The 7,951-nt window shown below is 35.8% G+C and overlaps 1 protein-coding gene and 1 long non-coding RNA gene across 2 annotated transcripts in view; one reads left to right on the top strand and one right to left on the bottom strand.

Moving 5' to 3' along the window:
• The first annotated feature begins 1,833 nt into the window (after window positions 1–1,833).
• On the top strand, window positions 1,834–3,305 carry LOC135789778 (uncharacterized). Its single transcript, XR_010547653.1, has 2 exons — window positions 1,834–2,088; window positions 2,204–3,305. It is a non-coding gene; the product is annotated as an uncharacterized lncRNA (long non-coding RNA).
• Window positions 3,306–4,250: 945 nt separating this feature from the next.
• The window catches only part of LOC135789520 (DNA oxidative demethylase ALKBH2-like), a 62,207-nt gene continuing 58,506 nt past the window's right edge, over window positions 4,251–7,951 (bottom strand). The window contains exon 5 of the mRNA XM_065299381.1: window positions 4,251–5,133. The gene's annotated coding sequence lies outside the window, so the exon portion shown is untranslated. The remainder of the gene's footprint in view (window positions 5,134–7,951) is intronic.

Raw genomic sequence — 7,951 nt, 5'->3', positions numbered from 1 at the left:
TAGTTACGTTGTTTTGATTTATTGCGTACTCGGCTGATACATCTCGAATTAACTGTTTAGTTTGTCTTTCGTTCACAAAAGCGCAAGAGTTGTACTTGCAAAACCGCAGAGTTGCAATTCAGCGGAATCCCGCCTTAACCATCCCTATCCTATTTTTGTTTCCGTTTTTTAATTCCAATTATTTCGGATTGAAGATTCTAAATCTTTGGAAAATTCTCTATAAGATAAGGTATTCTAATTGGGAAAATACGAGAGGTAGAGAATAATTCATGACTCGTATTCAGGGCACCGTACGAGGCTAGCGGTAAAAGTGACTCATATTCGGGGCACCGTACGAGACTAGCGGTAGAAGTGACTCGTGTTCAGGGCACCGTACGAGGCTAGCGGTAAAAGTGACTCGTATTCAGGGCACCGTACAAGGGCAGTGGTAGAAGTGACTCGTGTTCAGGGCACCGTACGTGGATGATTGTATAGCTGTCTCCCATTTGCCCATTTAATTTCTTAAAAATTTAAATTTCATCTCTTAAATTTCCAATTCAACTGTCTTATTTTATAGGGAGTTGTGCGTAGATTAAGACTGTGCGATTCGTTCCTTTCTATCTCCTTTAGTTTACGAGATATTCGCGATTGAAGAAAATCATCAAAAATTGCAAAATGTCACTTTTTAGCACTTTTAGTGGCGTTTTTTGACCTTTAACTGTTGAAAACATAATTATTTTATAATTTTATCTGACAGAGAATTTTCCAATCTTTCATAATCAGCAATTCGTTGGTCGCTAGCCGTTTTAGTTTAAGAGATATCAATTATCGAAAATCGTCGAAAAAAAGTATCAAGCACCCCCCCTTCGCAATTTTTCTTAAGAATTAAAATTTCATCTCTCAGATTTTCGTTTTAACTATCCTATCTCTGCCCTTTTTGTGTTTTTATTTGTCTCATTTTGGCTGTTTTAGGTGTCTAGCGGCCGAAGCTGATGTCGTATGACAACCGTTCTTTCACCAGATTGTAGGTACTAAAATTCTCTATCATTTTCGTATATAAGCTGTGGGTTTATCCTTTGGGAAACCTACGAAATTGCCCTTTTTGTGTTTTTGTTTGTCTCATTTTTGCTGTTTTAGGTGTCTAGCGGTCGAACCTGATGTCGTACGACAACCGTTCTTTCACCAGATTGTAGGTACTAAAATTCTCTATCATTTTCGTATATAAGCTGTGGGTTTATCCTTTGGGAAACCTACGAAATTACCCTTTTTGTGTTATAGTTTGTCTCATTTTTGCTGTTTTAGGTGTCTAGCGGTCGAACCTGATGTCGTACGACAACCGTTCTTTCACCAGATTGTAGGTACTAAAATTCTCTATCATTTTCGTATATAAGCTGTGGGTTTATCCTTTGGGAAACCTACGAAATTACCCTTTTTGTGTTTTTGTTTGTCTCATTTTTGCTGTTTTAGGTGTCTAGCGGTCGAACCTGATGTCGTACGACAACCGTTCTTTCACCAGATTGTAGGTACTAAAATTCTCTATCATTTTCGTATATAAGCTGTGGGTTTATCCTTTGGGAAACCTACGAAATTACCCTTTTTGTGTTATAGTTTGTCTCATTTTTGCTGTTTTAGGTGTCTAGCGGCCGAACCTGATGTCGTACGACAACCGTTCTTTCACCAGATTGTAGGTACTAAAATTCTCTATCATTTTCGTATATAACTTGTGATTTTTTCCTTTGGGAAAGCTACGAAATTGCCCTTTTTGTGTTTTTGTTTGTCTCATATTTGCTGTTTTAGGTGTCTAGCGGCCGAACCTGATGTCGTACGACAACCGTTCTTTCACCAGATTTTGAGCCGCTTATTTTGAAAGTGACCTAACTCCGTTTTTCAATTTTTTGCCGGTTACCATGGTTACATGTACAACTTCATGTTATTTATCAGTGACGCACTTCAGATTGCTTATATTCAGAGAAAATACGGTACATTTTTTACACATAGGTTTTCCGAATTAATTGAATAACTGACCCGTGTGGTTTGAAAGTGGCCTAACTCCATTTATAGTTACATCAAGGTATTTACTATTGATAATGTCGGAAAGCAGCGATGAAGGTAATTTCAATTAATTAGTATTTACAAGTCCACCTCATTTTTGGGACAATTGCGTTAGTTAATTAACCTGTACGTTTAATTAATATAAAACTTAAAATTTAATATTAAATTATAGAAATTATTGCAAGCATGAGGAAGAACCGAAGAAGACCACTTAGTTCAGATAGTGAAAAAGAAATAGTAATTAATAATTTAAAAAAAGCGAATAAGAAAAAGAGTTATAAAATAATATTCCTCGTCAGAGGATGAAGATTCAAATAACAATGGAGAAAAGATTGATGCACCATATATCCAAAAAGTGCGAAAGATAAAACGGAATTCAGGAAAAAGATATTGCAGTTAAACCGGAAGTATTGTTCATGAAAAAAATTTCGAACCAAAGATTGTGGTTGTCGGAATGCGTGCACAAAAAATTATAATGAAGAAGAAAGAAAGAATATTTTTGAGAAGTTTTGGGGTTTGGCAGATTTTAACAAACAAAATGTATTACTTCACGAAGCTGCCTGTGAAACGAAGACGTTTTTTTTCTTCAATTTGAAACATCTTAAATTATGTTGAATGGACTTGGGCATCTTCAAATTTTATAATGAATCTGGCTGTTAATTTTGAAAGTGGCCCAACTCCATTCTTGATAAGGAAACGCACGTTATTTACTTAATAATTGCCACTACTTTAACAGGAACAGTAAATTTAACATCCTAAGATACGCTTAAGCAGTATGACTCCTTTGTATCTTATACGTATATTTTTAAATTCATTGAAACGCAAAACTTTCAATATCTCGATTTGAAGATAAATGGAGTTAGGCCACTTTCAAAATAAGCGGCTCATTTAGTAATAACACACCAGTGTGGTAGTTATTTGTGGGACGTGCGTGGTGGCCGTCGGATAAGTATGCACGGTGCTGTGTTTATCAATCGTGGATTAATTTTTGGTTTACCTATGCGCGCGTGTCCGTTGGCAATCAGTTATTGTTTCGCACATAAGAATAACTTGAACTTATAATTAATTCCTGCAAATGGACAACTTTGATGCTCAGACAGAATGTTTGTGAGTGCACGAATGGAGTTAGCAATATCTATAGGTATAGTGTTGGAGACGCGCGTATTGTAAGGCAAGTTTTTACTACTCCAAAATGTTCTAACTGTTGATTATTTTTATTTAAAAAAATGTATCTATTATTATTGTTCTCAGTAAAACACAATGTAAAATTACAATCTTATTCATATTACTTTATGTTATCCTATTTGTCGTTTTCAGTATTGACATCTCATGTTGCATATAAATCTTATGCGTGTGGAGCTAGTGCAACATAGTTGAGTTGTGTTGTTGTTTTTAAAAAGTTGAATGAAGTAGAAACATAAATAGAAGAATCAAATATTAATAACAAAAACACTCGGTGGTCGAGTGGGTACGTGCACCTGCTAGCATGCTAGTAGACACGGATCGAATCTCAGGTGTAGAAGGCATTTTTCTCAAATATAAAAATAACAGGTGAAATTTGGGTTGCATATATAAATTGCAACGAAATAAAAGAGAAATTGAAATACAAGTGAAGGCAATAAGAAAAGTAAGAAAGTAAGTAGAGAAACGGAGAACATAGAAATAGAAATAGAAGAAGAAGGAGGAGCAGTAGAGAAGAGAAGGTAGAAGGAAGAGTAGAGAAGAGGAGAAGATAGGAGAAAGAGAACAGGAGTGGATGAGATTTTTAAATTTTTTGGCACGTGTCGTTATAAGACAGTCACAGGTCGATCTCCCAGAGCGCCTCCGGCGCTCTGGTCGATCGCCCACTGCTTCGATGCGTCCATTGCTCCCGGCCCAACCTACAGCTACGATGTCTCTGCGCTTCATCCCCGAAATTATCAGGCATATCAACAATTTTTATGGTGGGGGATCACCCCCAGAGAGAGGGAACTCCTTATAAGGACAATCCTTATAAGGTCTTGTAAAAATATTTCTAAGTTTTAAGTCGCCTCAAGAGAGGTGACACTTAAAAATATTCTTACAAGTTCTGACCTGTAGCTGAAATGAAAGAAGGAGCACACAAATCACACAGGATACCTTAACAATTTTTATAGTGGGGATCATCCCCTGAGAGAGGGAACTCTCTTAGAGACCTGTTCCTGAAATGATAGAAGAGGTACACAAATCAAAGAAGTCAATATATTTTACTATTTCTTTATTAACAATAGAATACAAGTTTATATTTTACAAGTCAACAGAATACATGTCGCCATATTGAAACAGGACTTACGACCTGCATAGCCGCGCACATGCAAGCAAGTTACACTTCGCAAAGTACTACCGGGATAAAGAAATTAGGAAATAGACCATTTTCTGCGTGAGTGAAAATGGAAACAAATATACAGGGTGTTACAAATAGAAAATTCAAAGTGGAAAGAAGAAAACCCTAAAACAACAACTAAAGCTAAATTTTCACGGACAACAAGAAAAACAAATATACAGGGTGCTACAAAAAGGAAATTACAACATCACAAAAAGAAAATCAATAGTACAAAAAAGAAAATAGTCGGGAATTCAAATTTAGAAAACTTATAATAGGAAATCAAGAAAAACAAACATACAGGGTGATACAAACAGGAAATTCCTAAATTTAAAAATAAAATACAAAGTTTAAGTAGAAAACGACCCAGAACCGACAAATTTAGTCAGTTTTACACGAGAACGCAAGGTAAAGTAGAACATAGGGTGATACAAGAAGAAAATTGCTACATTATACAAATATATTACAAATATTTTACAAATATATTACTCTCAATAATTAATTGCCAAACTACGAAAATACGTTAAAGAGCTGGCAGATTTATGAAATAAAAATAAAAATGCGAGCAAGGAAAATTTCACGTTATTAAATCGATAATTGACATGACCTTACTCTGCGGGTAAATCCAAGTCGCATCCGACGGCACGCATCAATTTTGTGTTGTTACGGTATTCACGTTACATGCAATTTTAGATAAATATGAAAGTATAATGTAATAACGTTTACAAACTTACCAGTGCATCAGGTAATCATAGAAAGTACTGAAACAAAAAAACAACACGTGTGTGAGAACTCGCACTATGATGCACACTTAATTAAATTTGTTTTGAGGGATAATGAACCTGTACTATTTTAACTCACAATTTTCCCGGAATATCCTGCCAAGGACAGTTAATTAAGTTAATTAAACAAAAACAATCTACAGGTCTGTTGTCATTAGATGCCGCTAGAAATACTCATTTTTAATCAATAATAAAACGTAATGTAATCGGAATGAATGAAAGAATGATGCTGAGCCGCGTGCAGGTAAGAACAGACTGAAGCGGTCGAACGATCGTAGCATGAGAGGCAGCATTGCGCACGTTTATAGCGAGATAAAAACTTGTTTATACACAAACCCCGATATGCGTGTAGAATTGAAATAGCACATTTTTGAAGTGCACTAAAATAAAATAAAATATAATAATTCAATACATCAGTTGTTAATTTCAGCATTCGGTTCGCCCGTTATACTAACGAAACTACGAGTACTATTGCGTATATGCGTATACATACAACTATCATTATAACTCGCGTTACGGAATTTTCTCGCAATAAATTTCGATACAGGGAAATAAAGAATTAAATCCCGCATCTGGGAAAATTAATCCGAACTAAGTTTGAGACCGCGTTCGCGTGTTATAATATTAAGAAAGTACAATTCCTAGCGCAACGAGTACTATTGCGTATATGCGTATACACACAACTATCATTATAACTCGCGTTACGGAATTTTCTCGCAATAAATTTCCATACAGGAAAATAAAGAATTAAATCCCGCATCTGGGAAAATAAATCCGAACTAAGTTTGAGACCGCGTTCGCGTGTTATAATATTAAGAAAGTACAATTCCTAGCGCAACGAGTACTATTGCGTATATGCGTATACACACAACTATCATTATAACTCGCGTTACGGAATTTTCTCGCACCATATTTCCATACAGGAAAATAAAGAATTAAATTCCGCATCTGGGAAAATAAATCCGAACTAAGTTTGAGACCGCGTTCGCGTGTTATAATATTAAGAAAGTACAATTCCTAGCGCAACGAGTACTATTGCGTATATGCGTATACACACAACTATCATTATAACTCGCGTTACGGAATTTTCTCGCAATAAATTTCGATACAGGGAAATAAAGAATTAAATTCCGCATCTGGGAAAATTAATCCGAACTAAGTTTGAGACCGCGTTCGCGTGTTATAATATTAAGAAAGTACAATTCCTAGCGCAACGAGTACTATTGCGTATATGCGTATACACACAACTATCATTATAACTCGCGTTACGGAATTTTCTCGCACCATATTTCCATACAGGGAAATAAAGAATTAAATTCCGCATCTGGGAAAATAAATCCGAACTAAGTTTGAGACCGCGTTCGCGTGTTATAATATTAAGAAAGTTCAATTCCTAGCGCAACGAGTACTATTGCGTATATGCGTATACACACAACTATCATTATAACTCGCGTTACGGAATTTTCTCGCAATAAATTTCCATACAGGAAATAAAGAATTAAATTCCGCATCTGGGAAAATTAATCCGAACTAAGTTTGAGACCGCGTTCGCGTGTTATAATATTAAGAAAGTACAATTCCTAGCGCAACGAGTACTATTGCGTATATGCGTATACACACAACTATCATTATAACTCGCGTTACGGAATTTTCTCGCAATAAATTTCCATACAGGGAAATAAAGAATTAAATTCCGCATCTGGGAAAATTAATCCGAACTAAGTTTGAGACCGCGTTCGCGTGTTATAATATTAAGAAAGTACAATTCCTAGCGCAACGAGTACTATTGCGTATATGCGTATACACACAACTATCATTATAACTCGCGTTACGGAATTTTCTCGCAATAAATTTCGATACAGGAAATAAAGAATTAAATTCCGCATCTGGGAAAATTAATCCGAACTAAGTTTGAGACCGCGTTCGCGTGTTATAATATTAAGAAAGTACAATTCCTAGCGCAACGAGTACTATTGCGTATATGCGTATACACACAACTATCATTATAACTCGCGTTACGGAATTTTCTCGCACCATATTTCCATACAGGGAAATAAAGAATTAAATTCCGCATCTGGGAAAATTAATCCGAACTAAGTTTGAGACCGCGTTCGCGTGTTATAATATTAAGAAAGTACAATTCCTAGCGCAACGAGTACTATTGCGTATATGCGTATACACACAACTATCATTATAACTCGCGTTACGGAATTTTCTCGCACCATATTTCCATACAGGGAAATAAAGAATTAAATTCCGCATCTGGGAAAATAAATCCGAACTAAGTTTGAGACCGCGTTCGCGTGTTATAATATTAAGAAAGTACAATTCCTAGCGCAACGAGTACTATTGCGTATATGCGTATACACACAACTATCATTATAACTCGCGTTACGGAATTTTCTCGCACCATATTTCCATACAGGGAAATAAAGAATTAAATTCCGCATCTGGGAAAATAAATCCGAACTAAGTTTGAGACCGCGTTCGCGTGTTATAATATTAAGAAAGTACAATTCCTAGCGCAACGAGTACTATTACGTATATGCGTATACACACAACTATCATTATAACTCGCGTTACGGAATTTTCTCGCACCATATTTCCATACAGGGAAATAAAGAATTAAATTCCGCATCTGGGAAAATAAATCCGAACTAAGTTTGAGACCGCGTTCGCGTGTTATAATATTAAGAAAGTACAATTCCTAGCGCAACGAGTACTATTGCGTATATGCGTATACACACAACTATCATTATAACTCGCGTTACGGAATTTTCTCGCACCATATTTCCAT

The sequence above is a fragment of the Atheta coriaria genome, unplaced genomic scaffold, assembly GCF_025399875.1.
Source record: "Atheta coriaria isolate IRGN ID8LTWV9N9 unplaced genomic scaffold, Caltech_Dcor_3.1 hic_scaffold_3_pilon, whole genome shotgun sequence".
NCBI classification, from domain to species: Eukaryota; Metazoa; Arthropoda; class Insecta; order Coleoptera; family Staphylinidae; genus Dalotia; species Dalotia coriaria.
This window is presented reverse-complemented; position numbering and strand designations above follow the sequence as displayed.